Source organism: Balaenoptera musculus, chromosome 10, assembly GCF_009873245.2.
Source record: "Balaenoptera musculus isolate JJ_BM4_2016_0621 chromosome 10, mBalMus1.pri.v3, whole genome shotgun sequence".
In the NCBI taxonomy this organism is placed as follows: Eukaryota; Metazoa; Chordata; class Mammalia; order Artiodactyla; family Balaenopteridae; genus Balaenoptera; species Balaenoptera musculus.
The window spans coordinates 62816605-62842029 of NC_045794.1; positions in this window are offsets into that span (position 1 = coordinate 62816605).

A 25425-nucleotide genomic window follows, 5' to 3' on the forward strand; every position below is an offset into this window, starting at 1 on the left:
CATGGAGACAGGAGCTCCTGGTCTGAGCGTTCCCAGGGCCACTTCTAGCTTTAGATGCAACGTGGCTAAGCTGATCTTACCCCTGGGCATTGGTGTTGGCTGGGGTACAGCTGATCGAGCCTGTCTCTCTGGGAAAGGTGTCCTGTGTTCACATAAACCAGCATCACCCAGCCTGTCTCTCTGGGAAAGGTGTCCTGTGTTCACATAAACCAGCATCACCCACCACCCAGGATGCCCTTCCTATGGGACTTGCATTCTGTGGCCTTTTCAACACTATCCCAAGCTCCTCCTGGTTTATGGTTCTCTCAGCAGCTCTGTGTACCCTTTGGGCGGCAAAACAGAGACCCCCTCAGCCACGTACTCTGTGCCATGTTACCAGTTACCTTGCTCAGCCCTTTCTAACCCCTTATCACAGGTCTCCATGCAGACTCCCAGCCAGAAGGCAAAGCACAAGCCTGCCTCTGCTTTTAACATCCCCTTCAAATTCTCTGATTTCGAGGGGGTGTTTCTGCCTTTTGCATCTTCCTTTCTTCCCATCTTTACTTCTCAAAAGAATGGCTTCTGCTCCCATCATGTTAATGAGTCAGTTCCTCCTAAGGCCATGAGTAATCTTCTAACTGCCCAAATTTCTTAGCATTTTCAGTATTTTTTAACTGAAACTCTCTGCTTCATTTGACACCCTGATTCCTTAATTTGCCAAGCACTGTCCTTTCCTGGTTCCACTCAGTACTTTTTGCCTGTTTCCTATGTTGTTTTCCTCTTCAATGCTGGTGTTATGAGAATTCTGCCCTTGGATGGTTTCTATTCTTATTATGGTTAAGTCCAGGAAGAGGGACTTTTCCCTGGGTGATTGCTTTCATTCTCGTGTTAAATTGCATTCTTTATACTGCAGCTTAAAAACAAAAATCTGTAACCTCTGTTCAGAACATTTCTCCAAGCTTTAGACTTGACTAGTATATTTAACTACCTCCTGGATATTTCCAGGCCTTTCAAGCTCAACATGTACAAACTGAACTCATTATCCTTCCCAGCTTCTCAGGATGTATTTTCATTCTGAATTGACTCCACCTTCTCTTCAGCCACCGGAGCTAGAGAACCTGGGAATCGTTTTTGGGTCTTTTAATTCTTTTATCTCCCACGTTCCCACAATGGGTCTCAAAAGCCTGGCAAGTTTCTTCCTGTTCTTTACCAGTTTGTCATTGATCTCTCAGTCATCATTTCTGTATCTCTGTATCTATTTATCTATTATCAACTATCAATCATCCACCATTATTTATCTACAATGAAAATCTGTCCCCCAAAATTTGCATATAGTTAAATGGTTAAATGTAAAATTTAGGAATAGGGTAACATTTTCTATAAGGGGAAAAAGACATAACTTGTAAAGACCCACATTGTTAATTATTGTTGCTATAATTAAGCCTCAAATTTGGCACTGAACTTTTGGGTAGCTACAGTGAAAGTGAGGCTAGGTTGGTTACCTAATTCTTTTTATTAGAGAAAATAAAGGAATTTTCACAATTTAAGTTATAAATTCTGATTAGCTGAAGGTTTGTGTTGATAAAACTTTGCTTATCTTTCCCTTTAACTTATAGATCACCCTAAATTGGCCCTTTGAACCAGTTCTCCCTCTCCTAAGGCAAATCTCCTTTGAGCATTTAAGTGTTTTAAGACCTCTCTTTCTAAAAAAGAGATCCTTTTCAATTTTTCCCAGGCTGTCCCAAGCTTAGGACCTGAGTTCTCTGTTTATGGCAGCCCCCAGTCCTCCTATTTGTCCTGTAAGCTGTGTTTTGTAACCTTGTCTCCCTTTCTTAAAGCTCAAATTTCTTTGCAACTCAGTATTTAAAAACCATCCAACTAGATTTCGAGAAGATTTATATGTGTCAGAGATTTTAGTTCAGGTCTAAGTTGTGTTCTCTTTTGGACTCACACATGCCTAGACAAGTTCATGGGTCCATTGGGGCTGGCTCCCCAGGGCTTTATTTCATAAAATGATGGGGGAATCTTTGATGAGGAACTGTGTTTGCATTGATGCTAGCGATAGGATGTGAAAGTGGCATTTGTATTTATTATTTGTTAATGAAGCAAACATAGTAGCCTTTACAGGGGAAGCTTATTAGCCTACATCTAGACATAGAAGAGAAGATAGTAGTGTCTTCCAACATTAAAGCAAGGAAGCCATGCACACAGTGTTCACAGAAGCTGTGCCATCCCTCCACTGGCAACAAAGTTGGCTGTGGTTTGTCTTCACAGGGGTCGTATGTATGGTACAGTGGTGGAGAGGCAGGCTGGGGTTCCAGACAGACCTGCTGGAAATCCTGACTCTGCTCCTTCCTTATGTATAACCTTGGGCAACTTCCTTAACCTCTCTGAGCCTGTTCTGAGGATTAAAAATAAGGCACGTGAAGTACTTGGCATATAGTAAGTGCTCAATAAATGGGAATTATTATTATTACTACTATTATTATTATAAGACAGCACCAGAGCAATGAGGAGCAACGGAGGAAAAAAAATGATGAGCTGCATAGGAGATGAAAGGATGGCTTTGGGGAGCTTAGGTGAGACGCACTTTAGGGGCATCGTAAACTAGTAATTGAGGAAAGGAAGTTTGAGGAGGGTTGGAAATCTTGCATGATGTGATGTACAGAGAGCTGAAGAGACCTGTGTGGTCTCATTTCCTATCCATAGGAATTGTGGCCAGACTCAGGGGTATGGTAGTTTCTTCATAAATATTAGGATGAAAAAGCCATTCCATAGGGTCTCTCTTCTACCTTGGGTAGTCTTATAATCTGGAGGGTCTGGAGGTTTTTGTTTTTAGGTTTAGAAGTGTTTCTGAGGTTGGGTTTTGTCCTATAAAAACTTTATATCTGTCCTATGAAAACTGTTCTATAATACTTGACCTTTCTGTAATATTTTACAGAGTTGACCACTTTTTTCTTGAATTGTCTCCTCACTGGACTTTTATAAAGCTAGTTTTTCCTTAGTTTCCTCCTAACATTCAGATCTTTCATTCTTGGTTTTCTTCCTGGAAGCTAAGTTTTTCCCCTGTGGTTTCTCCCTCTTTGAAGCTCTTAACTATGCATGTTTCCCATGGACTATGTTAGCTCTTTGGTCTTCTCACTTTTTAATGATCTCTGGTACATCAAAACCCATGGCTTAAAGTGCCATTTATAGTTGTATGACTTGCATGTCTGGTTCTAGAGCCCAGACCCTTCTCCTGAGCTACTGGGTCTACATAGCCAAGCACAGTAGCTATTGGCATAGTTGTTGGGCCTGAGCTGAAACAAATAAGGTGATTTCCATTCACAGGGGTGCCCACTTGGCCCCTGACATGTTTCAGCCCCAGGTCTAGGGGTAGGCATCTTGGTGGGAAGCATAAAGATACTGGACCTGAGAACTAGGTTAAATGATTTCTACCACTTACTTGTCAGTTGCATAACCTTGGGAAAGTTACTTAACCCCAGAGAGCTTTCATTTAGTTGTCTTTAAGACAGGGAGAATGTATACACTTTTAACTTCTTGCCTCTTAGCCTGATGGATGCTTCCAGAATCTACATATATACTTTTGTTGTTAGGATTTATAAATTTTCTTTTTGGAGTATTCTATTTTAAAAGGGAGTGGGCTGTATATACAATTATGACCATGTCAAGTAATATCTTTCCTTGGCACTGTTTCATTTTAAATTACCTCTTCCCTATTGGTTTAATCCAGTTTTCTAGAACATGTATTGTGTTGTTACCTTGGAAACCCAGCCTTCACACCATTGGTTAGAATGTCCCGAGGTTGTTCATTATATTCCATCACCTTCTTACCCTCAAGAAAGCAAGTATCCAACATATTAGAATTAGCCTATTACCTCTAGCAATCTGTTACCTACATTTAAAATTTTGGTGTGGGTTTTTATTCCTAAATTGTTTTATAGACTTTTTTTGGTCATAGAAGCAGAAAATTTTCTCCACAGTTTTGCTCCGAATGCTAGTCTTTGTGGTCACTAGTTTTTATAAGCAAGAAGTTTATTTTCTGTTGGTAAGAGAAACAATCCAAAGATGTTTCCTTCTTTTCAGCATGCTTGCTTTAGCAATTCAAAGAGGGTGGGGAGACGGTCCCTCTGGAGTTGCTACTATGTTCAAACAATAAAATACATTGAAAAGAGAGGGTTTTAACCTGCCATCTCAATTGATATAAACCAGTTTTTCCTTTCCTTACCACTCTTCTGTCTTAGGGAGTCTGGATTCCTTGACCTCAGTAAAAAGACGGTGATAGCCTTTCAGACCCTCAATATTAGCCTTCCTGATGCTCATTCACTGTGAAATCTGTTTGTTTCCTCTGGCCCTGAATTTCACAAATGTATGGTGGTCTACGAGTACACACAATGTCTACCTCATTGCCCTTGAGAAAATCACTTTCTTCACTCTTAATTATTAGCGGGTGAAAAAGTGGATATTGATAAACAAAATAAAACACCAAATTAAAAATCATGTTCCACTGGGATATGCCACTGAGTCCTGTTAAAATTACAAATATGCCTATTCCTGTTTCCTTGTGAATGTAGTCTACTCAGTGCTTTTATCTAGCAATCTTTTCTTTTTACAAATGATCACATAGGTTAATCTACATATAGATGTTTCCACATATGTCCTTTTGTTTTTTTATCTTTATGTTACCTTAAATAGATATACATTTGAGGCATAAAAATGCTACCTGGATGGATGAAGTAAATGTGATATTTGTAATACTCTAAGCCAGATTCTCTCTTTTGAAAAATAAAGTAGCATATAAAGGAAATGTTCTATAGGACATACGTATGGCTATTGTACTTGCTTTTGAAGTCCTCTGTATTATCCTGTCCTGTAGTCTCGAAAGTCAATGTGGTGTCAGAGAAAGAACACTGCTCTGTGAGTTGACAAATCTACCTGATCTCAGCTGGGTCATGCACCAGCTATGGGACTTTGACTCATTTAAATCACCTTCATGGGCCTCAGTTTCCTTACTTATAAAATACACACAGGCTAATAACATACTTTTCATTTACTGAAAGGGTTATTATGAAGATTTGATGTAAAAACAGTGCAAAAGTACTTTAACCTCAAAACAAATATGGAAAGACATAAGAAATGCTGGGTATAAGCAAGATCATCTAACGAAGAGTTTCCAAGTCCAGGGAAGAATTATCATATTACTCTTACCATTCAAGTATCCTTACTGTTCAAAGAGAAATTGAATGTGTGTTAGATCTAGCATACATGTCTTTCACTCTCAGCTTTTCAGATCTTCTCAAACTTTAAGGAGCTTTCTCACATACTTTTAAAACACAAAGTCGTTTTCTGCATTCTTTTTTTAAAATAGGTTGTCCTATCATTTGGGGGGCAATTGCCCTTTCCAGTTTTGCTTGTTTTCAGCATTAGTCCAAGAGAATTTTTCCATGTTGTTTATTCACTCTTCCCTTGTCCCTATACCCAGATCCATACTTGGAAGGCAGAATGATAATTGTGAAAAGAGCACTGAGCTGGCTGAGATCCAGGAAGTAGGTTTTAGACACAGTTCTAGCAGTAACTAGAATTCGATAACATTCACCGTCATTTAATCTATCTATGCCTCATATTTGTTGAGTTGCAGAATCTCCAAGTTTGAAAGATAAACAACAACAACAGATCATTGATTTTCCTATCCCAGGGAAAAATAAAAACCTGCTTAAATCTTTTACACAACATCCCCAATGAAAGAAAGTATGATATGATAGACTTGGGGGTCAGAATCAAATTTAAATCCCTGCTTAACTACATACTACCTGTGTGACCTTGGGAAAGGTGTTTATATCCTCCATGCCCCAGGTTCTTTTTTCGAAGATGGAAATAATAATATATGACATAGGGTTGTGGTGAGGATTTCATGAGATGATGCATGTAAAGCACTTAGTCCGGAGCCTGGCACATGATGAGGAACTCAACAAATAGTTTTGCTGCTTCCCCCCACCCCTCCTTCTCTTACCCCTCCATCTGAGCGTTACCAGTGATAGAAAACTATTATGTTCTAAGATGTCCCACTCTAATTTTGTAAAGTTATCATGGTTAGAAAGTATTCCTTCTAGTCAATCAAAATTGCTCAGTTTAGCTCTACACATACTTTTTGTCCAAGTGCTGACTTCTGGGGTCATGACTGCCTTTTATATACTTGAAGATGACTATCATGTCTGTTATGTTACCCTACTCTCCTCTTAACTCTTTTATTTTTTCATCACTTTCCTCCCAAGATCTTCAATTAAGCTTCACATACCAACTTTCAACTAACTCTTGACCTTTTGCCATTAACTTGATACCAGCCTTTTCATTCAAAATTTATATACTAAGATGTAATAGCCTTTGTTTCTAAGACATGTAGTGATTCTTCAGGCTAATCTTCCTTTCCTGCATCTACAGGGAACCTGAAGTCACTCAAGGCATGGGTCTGTCTTCATTTGCACTGCCAATTCTGGCCATTTTGATTCTGTACCTGAGACAAACCCTTCTTAATTTAAGGTTATAGTGTTCTTTATAGAGTTTATGGAGAATATAAGGCGGCATTTTCAACCCTATGATGATTTTTATATAAAGAAATGTGTGGAAGCACTCATAACATTTTTATGTACCCTAAAACGTTAGATTCACTAATCAGATTTCATTTTTACGGTGTCCTCCAGAAAGTTGAACCTTTAAAAATATCGTACAGTCCATCCACAGAATAAGTCTGTAAGACAGAGAGATTGTAAGCATTATTTCCCTCAACTTTTTTTTTTTTTGGATTAGTTGGGGTTTTTTTTCTTTGATTTTTTATACTGCAGTTTCTTATTAGTCATCAATTTTATACACATCAGTGTATACATGTCAATCCCAATCGCCCAATTCAGCACACCACCATCCCCACCCCACCACGGTTTTCCCCGCTTGGTGTCCATACGTTTGTTCTCTAAATCTGTGTCTCAACTTCTGCCCTGAAAACCGGTTCATCTGTACCGTTTTTCTAGGTTCCACATACATGCGTTAATATACGATATTTGTTTTTCTCTTTCTGACTTACTTCACTCTGTATGACAATCTCTAGATCCATCCACGTCTCAACAAATGACTCAATTTTGTTCTTTTTTATGGCTGAGTAATATTCCATTGTATATATGTACCACATCTTCTTTATCCATTCATCTGTCGATGGACATTTAGGTTGCTTCCATGACCTGACTATTGTAAATAGTGCTGCAATGAACATTGTGGTACATGACTCTTTTTGAATTATGGTTTTCTCTGGGTATATGCCCAGTAGTAGGATTGCTGGATCATATGGTAATTCTATTTTTAGTATTTTAAGGAACGTCCATTCTGTTCTCCATAGTGGCTCTATCAATTTACATTCCCACCAACAGTGCAAGAGGGTTCCCTTTTCTCCACACCCTCTCCAGCATTTGTTTTTTGTAGATCCTCTGAGGATGCCCATTCTAACTGCTGTGAGGTGATACCTCATTGTAGTTTTGATTTGCATTTCTCTAGTAATTAGTGATGTTGAGCATCTTTTCATGTGCTTCGTGGCCATCTGTATGTCTTCTTTGGAGAAATGTCTATTTAGGTCCTCTGCCCATTTTTGGATTGGGTTGTTTGTTTCTTTAATATTGAGCTGCATGAGCTGTTTATATATTTTGGAGATTAATCCTTTGTCCATTGATTCGCTTGCAAATATTTTCTCCCATTCTGAGGGTTGTCTTTTCGTCTTGTTTATGGTTTCCTTTGCTGTGCAAAAGCTTTGAAGTTTCATTAGGTCCCATTTGTTTATTTTTGTTTTTATTTCCATTACTCTAGGAGGTGGATCAAAAAAGATCTTGCTGTGATTTATGTCAAAGAGTGTTCTTCCTATGTTTTCCTCTAAGAGTTTTATAGTGTCCGGTCTTACATTTAGGCCTCGAATCCATTTTGAGTTTATTTTTGTGTATGGTGTTAGGGAGTGTTCTAATTTCATTCTTTTACATGTAGCTGTCCATTTTTCCCAGCACCACTTATTGAAGAGACTGTCTTTTCTCCATTGTATATCTTTGCCTCCTTTGTCATAGATTAGTTGACCATAGGTGTGTGGGTTTATCTCTGGGCTTTCTATCTTGTTCCATTGATCTATGTTTCTATTTTTGTGCCAGTACCATATTGTTCATACTTGTTCTAGTTCCGTAAAAAATGCCATTGGTAATTTGATAGGGATTGCATTGAATCTGTAGATTGCTTTGGGTAGTATAGTCATTTTCACAATATTGATTCTTCCAATCCAAGAACATGGTATGTCTCTCCATCTGTTGGTATCATCTTTAATATCTTTCATCACTGTCTTATAGTTTTCTGCATACAGGTCTTTTGTCTCCCTAGGTAGGTTTATTCCTAGGTATTTTATTCTTTTTGTTGCAATGGTAAATGGGAGTGTTTCCATCATTTCTCTTTCAGATTTTTCATCATTAGTGTGTAGGAATGCAAGAGATTTCTGTGCATTAATTTTGTATCCTGCAACTTTACCAAATTCTACCAAATTGATTAGCTCTAGTAGTTTTCTGGTGGCATTTTTAGGATTCTCTATGTATAGTATCATGTCATCTGCAAACAGTGCCAGTTTGACTTCTTCTTTTCCAGTTTGGATTCCTTTTATTTCTTTTTCTTCTCTGATTGCCATGGCTAGGATTCCAAAACTATGTTGAATAATAGTGATGAGAATGGACATCCTTGTCTTGTTCCTGATCTTAGAGGAAATGCTTTCAGTTTTTCACCATTGAGAATGATGTTTGCCGTGGGTTTGTCATATATAGCCTTTATTATGCTGAGGTAGGTTCCCTCTATGCCCACTTTCTGGAGAGTTTTTATCATAAGTGGGTGTTGAATTTTGTCAAAAGCTTTTTGTGCAACTATTGAGATGATCATATGGTTTTTATTCTTCAATTTGTTAATATGGTGTATCACATTGATTGATTTGCGTATCTTGAAGAATCCTTGCATCCCTGGGATAAATCCCACTTGATCATGGTGTATGATCCTTTTAATGTGTTGTTGGATTCTGTTTGCTAGTATTTTGTTGAGCATTTTTGCATCTATATTCATCAGTGATATTGGTCTTTCATTTTCTTTTTTTGTAGTATCTTGGTCTGGTTTTGGTATCAGGGTGATGGTGGCCTCATAGAATGAGTTGGGAGTGTTCCTTCCCCTGCAATTTTTTTTTTCCCCCTACAATTTTTTGAAAGAGTTTGAGAAGGATGGGTGTTAGCTCTTCTCTAAATGTTTGATAGAATTCACATGTGAAGCCATCTGGTCCTGGACTTTTCTCTGTTGGAAGATTTATAATCACAGTTTCAATTTCATTACTTGTGATTGGTCTGTTCATATTTTCTGTTTCTTCCTGGTTCAGTCTTGGAAGGTTATACCTTTCTAAGAATTTGTCTATTTCTTCCAGGTTGTCCATTTTATTGGCATAGAGTTGCTTGTAGTAGTCTCTTAGGATGCTTTGTATTTCTGTGGTGTCTGTTGTAACTTCTCCTTTTTCATTTCTAATTTTATTGATTTGAGTCCTCTGCCTCTTTTTCTTGATGAGTCTGGCTAATGGTTTATCAATTTTGTTTATCTTCTCAAAGAACCAGGTTTTAGTTTTATTGATCTTTGCTATTGTTTTCTTTGTTTCTATTTCATTTATTTGTGCTCTGATCTTTATGATTTCCTTCCTTCTGCTAACTTTGGGTTTTGTTTGCTCTTCTTTCTCTAGTTCCTTTAGGTGTAAGGTTAGATTGTTTACTTGAGATTTTTCTTGTTTCTTGAGGTAGGCTTGTATAGCTATAAACTTCCCTCTCAGAACTGCTTTTGCTGCATCCTATAGGTTTTGGATCGTCGTGTTTTCATTGTCATTTGTCTCTAGGTATTTTTTGATTTCCTCTTTGATTTCTTCAGTGATCTCTTGGTTATTTAGTAACTTATTGTTTAGCCTCCATGTGTTTGTATTTTTTTATGTTTTTTTCCCTGTAATTCATTTCTCATCTCATAGCGTTGTGGTCAGAAAAGATGCTTGATATGATTTCAATTTTCTTAAATTTACTGAGGCTTGATTTGTGACCCAAGATGTGATCTATCCTGGAGAATGTTCCATGCGCACTGGAGAAGTAAGTGTAATCTGCTGTTTTTGGATGGAATGTCCTATAAATATCAATTAAATCTCTCTGGTCTGTTGTGTCATTTAAAGCTTCTGTTTCCTTATTAATTTTCTGTTTGGATGATCTGTCTATTGGTGTAAGTGAGGTGTTAAAGTCCCCCACTATTATTGTGTTACTGTCGATTTCCTCTTTTATAGCTGTTAGCAGTTGCCTTATGTATTGAGGTGCTCCTATGTTGGGTGCATATATATTTATAATTGTTATATCTTCTTCTTGGATTGATCCCTTGATCATTATGTAGTGTCCTTCCTTGTGTCTTGTAACATTCTTTATTTAAAGTCTATTTTATCTGATATGAGTATAGCTAATCCAGCTTTCTTTTGCTTCCCATTTGCATGGAATATCTTTTTCCATCCCCTCACTTTCAGTCTGTATGTGTCCCTAGGTCTGAAGTGGGTCTCTTGTAGACAGCCTATAGATGGGTCTTGCTTTTGTATCCATTCAGCAAGCCTGTCTTTTGGTTGGAGCATTTAATCCATTCACGTTTAAGGTAATTATCGATATGTATGTTCCTATGACCATTTTCTTAATTGTTTTGGGTTTGTTTTTGTAGATCCTTTTCTTCTCTTGTGTTTCCCACTTAGAGAAGTTCCCTTCGCATTTGTTTTAGAGCTGGTTTGGTGGTGCTGAATTCTCTTAGCTTGTGCTTGTTTGTAAAGCTTTTGATTTCTCCATCGAATCTGAATGAGATCCTTGCCGGGTAGAGTAATCTTGGTTGTAGGTTCTTCACTTTCATCATTTTAAGTATATCATGCCACCTCCTTCTGGCTTGTAGAGTTTCTGCTGAGAAATCAGCTGTTAACCTTATGGGAGTTCCCTTGTATGTTGTTTTTCATTTTTCCCCTGCTGCTTTCAATAATTTTTCTTTGTCTTTAATTTTTGCCAATTTGATTACTATGTGTCTCGGTGTGTTTCTCCTTGGGTTTATCCTGTATGGGACTCTCTGCACTTCCTGTAGTTGGGTGGCTATTTCCTTTCCCATTTTAGGTAAGTTTTCGACTATAATCTCTTCAAATATTTTCTCGGGTCCTTTCTCTCTCTCTTCTCCTTCTGGGACCCTTATAATGCGAATGTTGTTGTGTTTAATGTTGTCCCAGAGGTCTGTTAGGCTGTCTTCATTTCTTTTCATTCTTTTTTCTTTATTGTGTTCCACAGCAGTGAATTCCACCATTCTGTCTTCCAGGTCACTTATCCGTTCTTCTGCCTCAGTTATTCTGCTATTGATTCCTTCTAGTGTATTTTTCATTTCAGTTATTGTATTGTTCATCTCTGTTTGTTTGTTCTTTAATTCTTCTAGGTCTTTGTTAAACATTTCTTGCATCTTCTCGATCTTTGCCTCCATTCTTTTTCCGAGGTCCTGGATCATCTTCACTATCATTATTCTTAATTCTTTTTCCTGGAAGTTTGCCTATCTCTACTTCATTTTGTTGTTTTTCTGGGGTTTTATCTTGTTCCTTCATCTGGTACATAGCCCTCTGCCTTTTCATCTTGTCTATCTTTCTGTGAAAGTGGTTTTTTGTTCCACAGGCTGCAGGATTGTAGTTCTTCTTGCTTCTGCTCTCTGCCCTCTGGTGGATGAGGCTATCTAAGAGGCTTGATGGGAGGGACTGGTGGTGGGTAGAGCTGACTGTTGCTCTGGTGGGCAGAGCTCAGTAAAACTTTAATCCACTTGACTGTTGATGGGTGGGGCTGGGTTCCCTCCCTGTTGGTTGTTTGGCCTGAGGCAACCCAACCCTGTAGCCTACCTGAGCTCTCTGGTGAGGCTAATGACAGACTCTGGGAGGGCCCACGCCAAGGAGTACTTCCCAGAACTTCTGCTGCCAGTGTCCTTGTCCCCACAGTGAGCCACAGCCACCCCCCGCCTCTGCAGGAGACCCTCCAACACTAGCAGGTAGTTCTGGTTCAGTCTCCCCTGGGTTCACTGCTCCTTCCCCTGGGTCCCGATGCACACACTACTTTGTGTGTGCCCTCCAAGAGTGGAGTCTCTGTTTCCCCCAGTCCTGTCCACGTCCTGCAATCAATTCCCACTAGGCTTCGAAGTCTGATTCTCTAGGAATTCCTCCTGCCGTTGCTGGACCCCCAGGTTGGGAAGCCTGACATGGGGCTCAGAACCTTCACTCCAGTGGGTAGACTTCTGTGGTATAAGTGTTCTCCAGTCTGTGAGTCACCCATCCAGAAGTTATGGGATTTGATTTTACTGTGATTGTGCCCCTCCTACCGTCTTATTTTGACTTCCCCTTTGTCTTTGGATGTGGGGTATCTTTTTTGGTGAGTTCCAGTTTCTTCCTGTCGATGACTGTCCAGCAGCTAGTTGTGATTTTGGTGTTCTCGCAAGAGAGAGTGAGAGCCCGTCCTTCTACTCCCCCATCTTGGTTCCTCCTATTTCCCTCAACTTTACAGAGATCTGAAGGCCGAGGTTTCCCAGGGGCCATGATCAAATTGTTTCTACAATACAGGTATTTCCCAGGCAGCTGGCCAATGAATGGGTTTATATATGTTGTGACATACTGGGCAATTCTGAAAACATATTCTCTCCTTCTCCACAGAATTGTCCTTTATATAGTTGAAGACAGATCTTTGTTTCTCTCTTTGACACTTATTCTTTTGGCTGGTATCATTGTACTTGCCTCTTCCACCCTATCAGACCATTACCTCTTGGCAGATAGGTCATTTCTCTTATTCTTTTTTGTATGTCTTGTTCTGCCTAACATAGCACCCTACTCTAAACTTCACTCAGTAAATCTTGTTGAACTGAATTGCAACAAGCACTGTAAGAGCTGAGTGACCAGGTGAGTTTAGTTCTGAAGGAGACAGAAGATACAAATATTCATAAGGTGACATTATATCTCTGGAGTCAAAAAAAAAATTGAAATCAGGTTGCCAATTTATATTCTTCATTTTTATCACTTGATTATAGCATACATAGATCAATTCTGATCATATTTAATGTCAAAATAATTCTCTAAATTGTGTTATAATTAAGCATTTATTATTATTAAAAATAAAATACAATAATAATAATTGCATCTTCCACTTTTGCTTTCTCCACCCATCATTAATGGTATTCTGGCATTGTTTAGGTATCAAGGATGCCCAGTATTGATTCTTATTGACAAAGCTTCTTTCAACTATTTGTTTCAACTTTTGTAGAAATAGTGATAGGAAAAGGAACGTGAAAATAGTGCTTACTAATGATTATAATCAGTTTCCATGAGAAAATAAAGAAGATATCTTTTATTTAGTGGCTCAACTAGCCACAAAACAAGGAAGGTTTTCTTTATTTAAAACTATTCTTACATAAAAGTTTATATTCCAAAATATATTTGAGTGATTGCCCAGCAAATAATAGAAGGATACCAGAGAAATGATGAAGAGTACATAATCTTCCTTAAATGCTGGATCCACAAGAGCTTGCTATAAAGTATCTTCATTTTCCCAGTGAGAACTCTTTGTTCCAATGAACAGAAAGAAAAGAAGATTATTTTTTGAAGGGCACTAAAGAAAATACACTGTAATGGCCAAACAAATTGAATCCCAGTTATGAATATTTTGAGCATGTGAACAATTCTTATCAACTCTTCAGGGCTAATTGTACTATGATCTTTCTTAATACCTGTGATATTGCAATAGTCTTCCGTAAATAACACTAAGCCTCTGTTCTGCTTTAAGGTAGGTAATAAGAGTAGGATATGCAGTTAAAGAGAAAGAGAGAGAGAAATCAGTTTTGCCTTGATCCTCATCTTTTCCAGCTTTACCTTTAATCCACATCTTACCTTGGACCTTCTTGCCTCAGGACTTGGTTTGACATAGCCTCAGACTAAGGCTCCAGGAAGGATTTATTCTGAACATTAATCATCTCTTGGATAATCTCGCCCGGGACCACCCTCCATCAGGACCTCTGGGAGATGGCGGTATTCCACTCAGTCAACAAATATTTATTAATCACCTACCATGTACCAGCACTGTGCAACCTTAGGAAACCACAACCTTTATGTAAAAGTGGAAAGGGGGCCCTGTGTAATGTACCTCTATAACTTTGGGCTGCATAGCTCTCAACAGCATCATAATTTTATTTTGGGGAATCATCTCTCTTCCGTGTGTTTAGTTTTGCAGTGCAGGAAAATCCAGATTCATACCTTTTACTCTGGAGCTCGTTGGAACTAGAGGCTCTCTCCTCATCTTGTTTGCCCAGGAGAAGGCGTGTAACCTCTGTTCAGCCCATCAGAGGGTCTTTACTGGCCCTTTGAATCATAACTAATTGAATCAAATAAAAGAGTGCTCTTTGGCACTTACTCATGATGACCTGGCTGTCCCTAATATGAGGCCACTGCTGAGATTTTTCTTTCTTAGTCCCCCAAACTCTCCTTCCTGTCCAGGACAGAGCCTCATTCCTCTGATCTTCTGTGAATTCCGGGAATATATCAATCCTACCCTCGTATTCTTCCAATACATTTTTTATGTTTAAGTTCGGCAGAATATTTTTCAGCCGAAGATCCTCATTGATGCACCCCAGTCCAGAGCTAGTGACCATCCCAAAGCTCCAAGGACAAAGCATCACTTGAGATTGGTTCAGACGATTGAAGATCACCCTGGTTTGTATTCACACCTGAGCGCACCCAACTTGTACTAGACCCTGGTGGGTGAGAGCTCAGGGTTTCATTGACATCATAAGACCGAAGGCAAATGCAGGTAATGAAGTTGTTTTTGATGAAGAGGATAAAAGAGCAAAGGAGGCTCTGTGTCATAAACAACTACTTCAGAGGGAAGGAGGCAGAGGAGAGGACATACCTTACAGGCCTGTGTGAAAGGAAAGAGCAGCAAGGCCTGGCTCAGCCCTGGGATGACAAGGGCCATAGGAAGTGAACACAAACATTGCAATATTTTCCAGATGGGGCAGAGAGAGAAAAAGGGAAAAAGGAATTCCCACAAATCTTCAGAGGGTTGCGTGGGAATGTAAGAGAGATAACTGCCATAATCAGACAGTGACACGCCCAGGGCCTTGTCCCGGGGGAACCAGGAAGCCTATTAGCAACCATGCTTTCTTGGGAACATTCACTGACACAAAGGCTCCCCTTATCTGCCCACACATAGACACTAAAGGCTTTCCTTGTTCCACACCAAATCCTATAGGGATTGCAGGACAGGGTCCTTCTATGGCCTCTGTGTGTGTGTGTTGTGTGTCAGAGAGAGACACACACACAAAGACACAGACAGACAGACAGACACAGAGAGACAGGCATAGAGAGAGAAACACAGAGAGAATAAGAATGTGAATTAGAGCGAGGTGGACAGGAGTAAGTTCTAACTTCTGACTTGAGTCTCTTCCTTAGAGAGGAAACCCTCTCTCGAGTTTCTGACCCAGTCTCCCCAAATCATCCCCTTTTCCTTGGCCCCCCCTTGGTGCCTACCTGTTTATTCTCCGGCTCCTCCAAACCGAATGCACTTGCCTCTTCCTCTACTCTACATTTTGCTCCTGTCTCCACATCTTTCCTTTACTTTTGGGGGGACTTGGACATGCTCAATTCTTGCTGATTTATTCTGCCAGCTGAGTAATTATCCTAATATTTTATGCAGTGAGAAAGCTATTCTGGAAATCAAATTTTCCTACCAAGAATCGCAAAGCCAATTTGGGAGCTTCAAACATCTGTAATCTCAGGAAAACTTTAGGGATTAAAAAAACTTAGATGTATAACATTTTCAAAACTGTAAAGTTTCCAAAGTGAATGTCTTCTCATTCCAGATATTTTTCTCTCTCCCATACAGTTTTATAGGAGCTTTTCCTTACTATCCTTTTCAAAGTACTTCTTTGCAGTTACTGCTTTTCAGCCTTGGTGTCTTTTCAAAGTTGCTTTTCTGGGGACTGTTGATTTCAGGCCATTTCAACTGCATGAGTTATGCAAGTGTGAAAACTTTTTTCATTCTAAAAAAAGGTGCTCCAGCCTATTTTTCATACTCATAATAAGGCAAAAGGATAAAGATCGAAGTTGGGCATTGGTGGAGTCTTTGCAAGGAAAGGAAGAGCTAAGAAAATTTATATCCCAGTTATTATATCAATATCACAGTCAAAGTGAGGAATGGAGGACTGATGATAAAACAGAGCTTCAAGTTACGCAGAGAACTACATTTTTATTTTATTTATATTTACATTTTTATTAGCATCACCCTTTTTTTGCTTCCTATTTAAGGAAACACAAAACATCATACTGAGTATAAGTGTAAGAAGTTATTTAAAGAGCTAGATAATACAGTGTGTCTGCAGTATAAGGTGAATATTTATCTGATTTTGGAAGTTTCCTTTCAGTCAATTAATATTAGTTCTCCAGTAAATGCATTAAACTGTGGACACTCACTGCCTTTCAGAAATTTAGAATCTAAGGGGAATTAACTCTTTAAATACAATCTATGTGTCTTGGCGTGTTTATTTGTGTCTACACACACATATTTAAATGAAACCATAAAACATATGTGAGACTCAATACATATATGAACCATCATTTAGGAAATCTCTAGGCATTACTGAATTCCCTGATGTCTCTTAGAAACAAATGTCTGTTTCTAATAACCTTACTGATAGAAATGCCAAGTGAAATAAAATATCACAGGAGTGACACAGAACTGATTGAAGAGTTTATTGACTATTTTAACAGTGATTTTTCCATCTCTGGTATTGCTTCTGTTAATGAAGAGCATGTGTCCCCTCACATGTGATTGCAGAAAACTTCATTATCAGAGGTAGAAATCGCAAAGATGGACCCCAACATGCATTCCCGCTCCTTTGTTTATCAACAGAACTTTATCTCTTGATCTGCACTCTCTTCTGCATGGTGGCCCTTGCAAAGTGGGAGGTGACTCTCCCGCCTTAGAATCATGAAATCCTCTTACTTTTACAATCTATATTTTTCTATCAGTTAGCATCGCTCAGCTTGCAAGCTACACAATTCTCAAGTAACAGAGACTCAAAAATAAAGGACTTTTATTTTCCTACAGAGTGAGAATTCTGGGAGGAGGTGGTTCTAGATTTGGTAAAGCAGCCCAAAGTTCATATCAAGGAACTAGTTTTCTACCTTTCTTCTCTGCCATCCTCAGCTTGTTGATGTGTTGGCCCTTAAGCTACAAGATGGCTACTGAGGAAGCATTATGACCTCGTGACATCATGTTTGTTTCGGGCTGAAGGAAAAGGGCTTTTCTTGTGTCAGGAAGACAGATCTCTCCCAGGCTCTTCATTAGGCTTTCCTTTGTGACTCCTTAGAAGAATTGGATCACATGGTCCCCCATTTCCACCCTCAAAGATGCACAGAATATTGGTCTGATGATTGACTAGCAAAGGAGGCTAGGATTGCTATGATTGTATTAAACAAGCCACAGACATCTCCTGGGGCTGAGCACGTGGACACACTCTCCTCTCCCAACATGATGATCCATTCCTTTGGCAAAGACGAAGGGGGAAGGGCTGTTGAATAATTAAGTTTTGCTAGTTTCCCAAGCTGTGACTTCCATGACATTTCCCTCCATCTCATATGATTCAGCAGCGGGAATCTTCTGGATGTTCACCTGGGTTTTAGCTTTCCAATCAGAAAACCTCCTCGTTGTTGATTCGGAGAGAAAAGCAGTTCTAAGTCACTATTCCATAGCTTGTCACATACAATTCACGACTTTACATTTATATACTTTCTCAACTCATTTTTGTTAAGAGATTCCAGCTTCAAAATATGCTTTTATCTTTTTAAAAACACTTTTCTCCCCTGTGGCTGCTTCTACCTGGATACAAAATAAAAGGGAGGAAAAGTCTCTGTATCTGGTAACTTTCGGTTGTCTTCTCTAATTTCAGGACCCATAAGTCTCTGCCAGGATATAGTTTATGACATAGGACATTTATGCTCTCTTGTTTCTACTTTTAAACACTCTGCAGGCTGCTCCACCTTTCCCATGAATGTTTAACTAATATGCATAATGATCCTGCCAGAATTGATTCTTCATTATAGAGGTCATTTTCCAAAGAGGTTTGTCACTATTTTAAAAATAGCATTTTAGGGCTTCCCTGGTGGCGCAGTGGTTAAGAATCCGCCTGCCAATGCAGGGGACACAGGTTCAAGCCCTGGTCTGGGAGGATCCCACATGCTGTGGAGCAACTAAGCCCATGCGCCACAACTACTGAGCCTGCTCTCTAGAGCCCGCGAGTCACAACTACTGAGCCCCGTGCCACAACTACTGAAGCCCACACGCCTAGACCCTGTGCTCCGCAACAAGAGAAGCCACTGTAATGAGAAGCACGCACACCGTAACGAAGAGTAGCCCCCGCTCGCCACAACTAAGAAAGCCCCGTGTGCAGCAACAAAGACCCAAGGCAGCCAAAAATAAATAAATAAATAAAATTTTAAAAATAAAAAAATAAATAAAAATAGCATTTTAGCATGTTGATAAAAAACAGTCCTAACCTCAATTTTGTGTAACAATTTTTTTCACGGGTAGAAGAAAGGGATATTTTTAGGCATTTCGCATTATTCATGTGCTATTGATAAGTTGGAAGGTATGAAACTATCCATTTAGACTTTAACAATCGATTTCTAAACAACTGAAAATGCAGACAAACATAAGTTTTACATGTTCAAGGGTGCTATGTGATGTTTACAAATCAGTAATTTGCCACCAACATAATATATTACATCTAGTGAACAATTCTGAATAGTCCTGCAATCCAAGATCAAGAAAAATGAGATATATGAAAATTAATGTCTTAATTTTGAAATGGGTGCTTCTTTTATATTTTATATTAGAGGTCTTTCTCATTTGGCTTATAATTGTTCTTTCTTCTCCCATCATTTATTCATTTTCAATTTAACTGTCATTGCTAAATGAATAATTGGTTTTCATATACATTGTCCCATTGTCTTGATCACCTGAAATCAGGTACAGGAGTCATAGTTGGTTCTCAGTGGGGAGGTTCAGGGAGGGGCTGGTGCTGAAGAGAGAAATATGGCTAGAAAGGGAGATCCCAGACTGCCCTCTATGATATTCAAAAAATTAAAGCTCTTTCTTCCGCAAAAAAACATTCAAAAGGACTTCCAGAAAGAAATGAAAGATAGTGGTTATGCTTTCTTGGGCCCTAAATTTTGTCTGCAGATCTTCATAATGAAATGAAGGAGGGAAAGAACAAGTAATTATTTCTTTACTTCATGTTCTTGAGAGCCATATATCCTAAGATATCATAGAACTTAGCAAAATAGCTTGGATGCTGATTGAAAAGCAGACTCAGAGTCTAGAAATGCAAAATAACAGCCCATATGCCAAACCACATGCATTGTAAGCCTTGATACTTCTCAAGGAAGATTGAAAAGGTGACAAAGAATTCCAAATTTGGAACCCGCAGAGACATCTGGTATCTTAGAACTTTCCACTTTCTCTTGGCAGATACTTCAGCTAATTTTCCCACCTTGGTCAGAGTGTATAATTCTTTCTTAAGCTTATTCTAATTTTAACATATTCTCTCTATTCCACTGTCACTGTGAAATGGCCCTACTCTCAAGACCAACCATTTAATTTTAACACTTAGATCATTTAGCAATTTCTCAGAACAAAAATAAGGGGGTAGAATTTAACATAATGGGTATACCATCAACCTTTTTTGGTGACATTATGTATATTTCCAACACTTGGTCTTCAAATAGACACATGTGAAAAAGATGACAGATGAATCAAAATGTAGAAAAAGGATTGCATTCCAAATGGTGATTTTCATCATCAGCGTGCATGCGGTGGCTCTTCAGTATCAAATAGATAGTACCAAAACTATCCTGAGAGGTATCTTCATTATGCTGCCTGCTTCTTACAAACCAATTGCTAGGAGCTGGTCTGTGTTTACCTGAAGATTTCATTAGTTTGGGTCTACATCTGCCCAATGTGGATGATGGAATGGGAGAGGACTTGAGGAGACTAGTGAGGCTTTGGGATAATTACTATAAATAATATACTAAGGGGTGCATACAATACTTATTGAGTATAAATGAGGGCTCAGTTGAAAATGAATACTATGAATATTTAGTAGTGTCAATCATCCCTAGTTAATGTCACTCATCAACAGTATCATAGAATTGTGCTCATTTTAGAGATGAAAGGGACCATCTTATTAAACTCTCTCAACTGACAGATTAGGAAACTGAGGAACAAGTAAGCTAAATGAGTTGCCCAAGTCTACACTGCAAATGGTGGAGCAATTCTAACTTCTAGACTACATCTAAGGATAGTATTTATAGGGATGTCAAAGTACGACTAATTTTTTTTTCAGTAGTAGAATCCCAATTTTATTCAGGACCATTCAAATACCATATTTTCAGCTTTTCTTATAGGTGTGGTGACCATGTGACTGAGATCTTTCTAATGATACATAAGCAAAAGTTGTTGGGTGAAACATCCAGGAAGAATCCTTAAAAGGGGAACTGTTGGCCGAGACCAATCCTTTTGCCTTAATTCCGCTCCCTGCTTAGAACACAGGGGTGATGACCGGTGCTTCAGCAGCTGTATAATATCTTTCAAGACCATGGTGCTTCAGCAGCTGTATAATATCTTTCAAAACCATGAGTTAACTTCCTTTCTCTATAGGGACTCTCAATTCTTTTGAAACAGCAGAAGTTCCAAGGTCCAGGAATTTCTGCTGGTCTTGGAGAGTCTCCTGGAGAGCCGGGGGTGGTAGGGGCTGTGGCTCACCCTGGGGACATAGACGCTGGCTGCAGCCATTCTTGGGAGCTCTTTCCACTGTGTGACACTGGTGCTGGTGGGCACCATTGTCTGTGACCGACTTTTTTTTCATTGAAGCATGATAGACTTACAAAATTATATTAGATTCAGGTGTACAACAGTGATTTGATATTTTTATACATTACAAAATGGTTACCACGATAAATCTAGTTACTAGCTGTCACTATACAAAGTTACTACAGTATTATTGATTATATTCCCTATGATGTACATTATATCCCTGTGACTTATTTATTTTATAACTGGAAGTTTGTACCTCTTAACTTCACGCACCTTTTTCATGCTCTTCTCTTCTGGCAACCACCAGTTTGTTCTCTGTGTCTATGAATCTGTTTCTGTTTTGTTATGGTTGATTGTTTATTAGATTCCACATAAAAGTGAAATCCATATCTTATTTATCTTTCTCTGTCTGACTTATTTCACTTAGCATAATGTCTTCTAGGTCTATCCATGCTATCTCAAATAGCAAAATTTCATTCTTTTTTTATGGCTGAATAATATTCCATTGTGGGGTGTGTGTGTGTGTGTGTGTGTGTGTGTGTGTGTGTGTGTACATACCACATCTTCTTTATCCAGTCAACTATTTATGGATACTTAGATTGGTTCCATATCTTGGATATTGTTAATAATGCTGAAATGAACATGAGGGTGCATATATCTTCGCAAATTAGTGTTTTTAATTTTCTTTGGAAAAATGCCCAGAAATGGAATTGCTAGATCATATGGTACTTCTATTTTTAATTTTTTGAAGAACCTCCACTATTTTCTATAGTGGCTGTACAGATTTACATTCCTAAGAACAGTGCACAAGGGTTCCCTTTTCTTCACATCCTTGCCAACCCTTGTTATTTGCTGTCTTTTTGATAATAGTCATTCTGATAGGTGTGAGGGAATATCTCATTGTGGTTTTAATTTGCATTTTCCTGATGATATTGAGCATCTTTTCATGTGTCTGTTGATCATCTGTATGTTTTATTTGGAAAAGTGTTTATTCAGGTCCTCTGCTCATTTTTTAATTGGGTTGTTTGGTTTTTTTGATGTTGAGCTGTATGATTTCTTTGTATATTTTGGGTATTAACCCCTTATCAAATATATTGCTTGCAAATATTTTCTCCCATTCAGTAGGCTGCCTTATCATTTTATTGATAGTTTTTTCTCTGTGCAAACGCTTTTAAGTTTGATATATTCTCATTTGTTTATTTTTGCTTCTGTTTCCCTTGCCTAAGGAGACATAGCCAAAAAAATATTGCTACGACTAATGTCAAAGAGCATACTGCCTATGTTTTCTTCTAGTTTTATGGTTTCAGGTCTTACATTTAAGTATTAAATCCACTTGGAGTTTATTTTTTGAATATGGTGTGAGAAAGCAGTCCAGTTGATTCTTTTGCATGTTGCTGTCCAATTTTCACAACTTCATTTATTGAAGAGACTTTTTCCCCATTGTATAGTCTTGTCTCCTTTGTCATGAATTATTTGACCATGTAAGTGTGGGTTTATTTCTGGGCCTCTATTCTGTTCCATTGATCTATGTGTGTGTGTTTGTGCCAGTTTTGATTACTGTAACTTTGTAGTGTAGTTTGAAATCAGGGAGAGTGATACTTCCAGCTTTGTTCTTTCTCAAGATTGTTTTGACTATTCATGGTCCTTTGTGTTTCCATACAAATTTTAGAATTATTTATTTTAGTTATGTGAAAAATGCCATTGATATTTTGATAGGGATTGCATCAAATTTGTAGATTGCCTTGGGTAGTATGGTCGTTTTAAAAATATTAATTTTTCTAATCCATGAGCATGGTATATGTTTCTGTTTGTGTCATCATCAATTTCTTTCATCAATGTCTTATAGTTTTCTGTGTACAGGTCTGTTACCTCTTTGGTTAGATTTATTTCTAGGTATTTTATTCTTTTTGATGTAATTGTAAATGGGATTGTTTTCTTAATTTCTCTTTCTTATAGGTTGTTGTGAGTGTATAGAAATGCAACAGATTTCTGTATATTAATTTTTTATCCTGCAACTTTACTGAATACCTTTATTAGCTTTACTAGTTTTATGGTGACATCTTTAGGATTTTCTACATACAGCATCATGTTATCTGCAAACAGTGATGGCTTTACTTCTTCTTTTCCAATTTGGATGCCTTTTACCTCTTTTTCTTGTCTAATTGTGGTTAGGGCTTCCAGTACTATGTTGAATAAAATTGGTAAGAGTGGTCACTGTTGTTGTTTTCATGATCTTACAGGAAATACTTTTAGCTTTTCACCATTGGGTATGACATTGGCTGTCGGTTTGTCATATATGGCTTTTACTTTGTTAAGAGTTTTTATCATAAATGAATGTTGAATTTTGTCAAATCCTTTTTCTACATCTGTTAAGATGATCATATGATTTTTATCCTTCATTATGTTAATGTGGTATATCACGTTGACTGAATTATAGATATTGAACCATCCTTGCATCCCTGGGATAAATCCCACTGGATCATGGTGTATGATCCTTTTAATGTGTAGTGAAATTCAATTTGCTAGTATTTTGTTGAGAATTTTTGCATCAGTGTTCATCAGTGATACTGGCTTGTAATTTTCTTTCTTTCTTTCTTTTTTCCTTTCTTTCTTTCTTTCTTTTTTTGTCTTCATCTGGTTTTTAAATCAGGGTGATGCTGGCCTCGTTGAATGAATTGGGAAGTATTTCTTCTTCTTCGATTTTTTGGAATAGTTTGAGAAGGATAAGTGTTAACTCTTCTTTAAATGTTTGGTAGAATTCACCTGTGATGCTCTCTGGTCCTGGACTTTTATTTGTTGGGAGTTTTTTGGTTACTGATTCAATTTCATTACTGGTAATTAGTCTGTTTATATTTTCTATTTCTTCTAACTCAGTTTGGGGAGATTATACATTGCTGGGAAATTATCCATTTCTTCTAGGTTGCCCATTTCATTGGCATATAATTGTCTGTAGTAATGTCTTATGATCCTTTGCATTTCTGTGGTGTCGGTGTAACTTCTCTTTTTTTCATTTCTATTTGGGCTCTCTCTCTTTTCCTCTTGATGGGTCTGATTAAAGATTTATCAATTTTGGGAGGTGGAGTCAAGATGGTGGTGTGGGAAGATGTGGAGTTAGCGTCTCCCCACAACTAGGGCGCCTGCCGGCCGCTGGTGGGGAACTCTGACACCCAAGGAGATAGGACTGAGGGGGGAGGAGAAGTGGAGTCCAGACAGGATCGGTGCCCCAGAAGTGGAGGATATCAGGAGAAGCAGGCGAGAGGGACTCTCCAAGAAGAGCCGGAGAGGAGAGGAGGGGGTCACCTGGTCCACTTGGGCGGGGAGCCTGCTGAGTTCCCAGGCTGGCATCCCACCTCCAAAACCCCATCCAGGCCACATGGGTCCTGGGGGCATAGGAGGGAGGCTGGAAGATCAGGAGAGGCAGGCAGGAGGGGCCCTCCGGGAGGAGCAGGAGATGAGCGGAGGGCGATTGCCCCGCCCACTTTGGCCCGGGGAGCCTGCTGAGCTCCGAGGCTGATACCCTGCCCTCCAAAGTCCCCTACAGGCTGCGTGGGTCCTTGGGGGCATAGGAGGGAGGCCAGAGAGATCAGGAGAAGCAGGTGGGAGGAGCCATCCAGGAGGAGCGGGAGGGGAGCAGAGAGCGATTGCACCACCCACTCGGGCCCAGGGAGCCTGCTTAGCTCCCAGGCTGATCCCCTGACCTCCAAACCCCCCTCCAGGCCACGTGGGTCCTTGGGGGCATAGGAAGGAGGCCGAGGGGAGAACAAAAGAGGCAGGTGGGAGGGGCCCTCCAGGAGAAGCCGAAGAGGAGCGGAGGGCTATTGCCCCACCCACTTGAGCCCAGGAAGCCGCTGGGCTCCCAGGTGAGGTCCCCTGCCCTCAAAGACCAGGGGTGGGGGGCATGCCTGGGCCTCTTTTGTTCCTTGAGCCTAAGCCCCACCCCCCACAACCCCCAGGGCTTTTTCCAGCCCTGTGGGTCCTGAGCATTGACCCCTCCCACTGCCCAAACCTCACCCTCGCTTAGGCCCTGCCCTCCACAGCCAAGGCCTCCCCCCCCCCCGCTTTTTTTCCCTCTTCTTCTTTTTTAATATTGTGGTAATGTTGTACCTTCCAGTTGTTGATTTATCTATATTTTTATTTTTATATTCTTCCTAACATATCTCTTAGTTTCCTAGTCCAATTTTATTTTTTAGTTTGTTTTTGTTTTTGTTTTTTGCTGCCCCACACAGCTTGTGGGATCTTGGTTCACGAGCCCAGGGTCAGGCGGAAGCTCCTGTGTTGGGAGCTCTGAGTCCAAACCATTGGACTAACAGAGAACCTCAGACCCCAGGGAATATTCATTGGAGTGAGGTCTCACGGAGTTCCTCATGTCAGCACCAAGACCCAGCTCTACCCAATAGCCAACAAACCCCAGAGGTGGAAACCTCAGGCCAAAGAACCATTAAGACAAGAACACAATCCCACTCATAAATATATATATATA